Here is a 2,883-nt window from a genome sequence, read left to right on the forward strand (position 1 = left end):
TTAGCCCTTTCTCTTGAACATCTCAAAGCACTTACACATCTGTGATATGATTTTTCCTAATATCAGCTACATAGAGTACAAAGGTTGATTTTTTTACCTTGTCTGTCACTCATTTATAAGGCACTGAGCTCCAGACAGGATAAATACAAAATGAGCACATCAAGGATATTCTCCAGAGCAAGAATTCAGGTCTTTAAACTTCTCAGACTATGTTTTTACCAATATTCATTCTTATATTTTCCTTGGTGTATAAGAAATAGAAAATCTCCATCAATTAGAAGTACAGGAATTATTGCCAGTTTGCTTTAACATGTAATTACATATTCGTCTCAAAACTCTCATAGTCTGTTCCACACTATTAGCTCATATGACTTGGCAGGAAGAAATTTTTCTGACTCATCAATGGCATTCCTAAGGCTAAGGTCACAAGAGTTCTTTGGAGTTGAGAAATGTCTACCATTACAACCCTGTGGAAGTACCTTGCCATTTGAAAAATGTCATTATTCCCACTAAGAAGAAAAAATGAAATTGCTCACCAAATTTCCTTTGTTTTCTATATAAATTTCCACCATTTTGAGGTGAGGGAATTTTTTTTCAAAATTATTTAACTAATTTAAATTTTATTGATATCTGTTGTTTCTACATTAGAGAAGTTTCTGGATATGCCCTACTTCTATCCACCCACTGGACTTTCCCTTTTAGCAAAGGAAAACATAACACTATCTAAAACACAAACACATAGCATTCCATAGTTGTATTCCATACTTAGAGTCTCTCCAAACAAAAATCTCTTTTATTTTTAGCTTTCTACATACTTTCTAGGCTCTTGCTAACCTATACCTCACCAAATCTTCTGGGGATGAATAAACAAGATATTTTGCTTGATGATAAAACATATCTTTGGAAACATCCAGTGGATTATGTGTTTCTGCTTACAGTGGTGTAGCAAGAAGTTTTAATCAAATGCTTCAGCATTATTTAGAAATAACTTTAATCATGTTTACTAGAATATAAATAGCACTTTAAGGTTTGAAAAGTCCTTTATACATCTCATCTTGCTTGATCCTCACAACAGTCTTTTGAGGGAGATACTATTGTTGTCCCCATCATAAGATGTAGAAATGGTAGAAATGAGGCAGGTTATTATTTTTCCAGGTCATACAACTAGTGTCTGGGCAAGATTTGTACTCAGCTCTTCAATCTCCAAATTCAGGGCTCTATCCACCATACTGAATAGCTATGTCTTTGTTTTACTTAAGTAAGATAAAATCTGAGCATATAATTGTCCAACCTCTCACCCGAACTTTTACATTTCCTTTCTTACAGGTTCGAACTGTAATAAAATCTTTGTTTCTTAAGATGGCAGGATTCATCAAGAAGTTTCTCAAGGAGTATGGGTGACAGACATTCTGGTTTCCAAATGGCTAAACGTTACTATAATTTTTGTGCAGCAAACTCTTCCCCACCCCACCTGCATGTTGCTGCATGTTTTTAATTTTTCTTATAAGAATAGGTAAGAGATGATGGGAACATTACGAAGAAAGAGGCTAGGAATTAGAGGAAAAATTATCTGAATGTAGTCAGTTACTAGTTGCATCTGTGTGACGTTGATCAAATTGCTTAAGTTATCTGATCCTCAGTTTCTTCTTTAGTAAAATTGATATTCCCTCCATACTTGGCTGTTTTAAGTTCAAATGTGAATATGATTGCTTCAGTTGATAGAGCACTGGATCTGGACGTAGGAACTTCTGAGATCAAATCCAACCTCAGACACTTGCTGTCCACATGACTGAGAAAGTCTTCTTGAGTTTCCTCACCTATAAAAAGGGTAAAATAATAGTACCTATCTACCACGGTGGTTGTGAGGATCAAATGAAATGATATTGGTAAAGTTCTTAGACAGTACCTTTCTTATAACAGGTACTTAGTAAAAGCTAGTTTCCATGTATGTATGTACGTAAACTATATATGACATCATCATGATTATGGCACGATCTGGGAACTTATGATCTAAGGCTGTCTAATTGATTTCAATGAATACATAAAGTGGATTCCTCATAATATCTCCTCAATAACAAGGGCATATGGGTATAATTATTCATTAAGGGAGGGTAAAAAGGAAAAATTTTTTTTTTAATTTTTTTTATTATTTTATGATTTTTTTTTATTTAGCTTTTAACATTCATTTTCACAAAATTTTGGGTTACAAATTTTTCCCCTTTTCTCCCCTCCCCCCCCAAATGCCAAGCATTCTAATTGCCCCTATGACCAATCTGCTCTCTCTTCTATCATCCCTCTCTGCCCTTGTCTCTGTCTTCTCTTTTGTCCTGTAGGGCCAGATAGCTTTCTATACCCCTTTACCTGTATTTCTTATTTCCTAGTGGTAATAACATTACAGTTGATCCTAACACTTTGAGTTCCAACTTCTTTACCTCCCTCCCTCTCCACCCCTTCCCTTTGGAAGGCAAGCAATTCAATATAGGCCAAATCTGTGTAGTTTTGCAAATGACTTCCATAATAGTTGTGTTGTATAGGACTAACTATATTTCCCTCCATCCTATCCTGTCCCCCATTACTTCTATTCTCTTTTGATCCTATCCCTCCTCATGAGTGTTGACCTCAAATTGCACTCTCCTCCCCATGCCCTCCCTTCTATCATCCCCCCCCCACTCTGCTTATCCCCTTATCCTCCACTTTCCTGTATTGTAAGATAGGTTTTCATACCAAAATGAGTAGGCATTTTATTCTTTCCTTTAGTGGAATGTGATGAGAGTAGACTTCATGTTTTTCTCTCACCTCCCCTCTTTATCCCTCCACTAATGAGTCTTTTGCTTGCCTCTTTTATGAGAGATAATTTGCCCCATTCAATTCTCCCTTTCTCCT

This window comes from Notamacropus eugenii, assembly GCF_028372415.1.
Source record: "Notamacropus eugenii isolate mMacEug1 chromosome 2 unlocalized genomic scaffold, mMacEug1.pri_v2 SUPER_2_unloc_1, whole genome shotgun sequence".
Classification (NCBI taxonomy): domain Eukaryota; kingdom Metazoa; phylum Chordata; class Mammalia; order Diprotodontia; family Macropodidae; genus Notamacropus; species Notamacropus eugenii.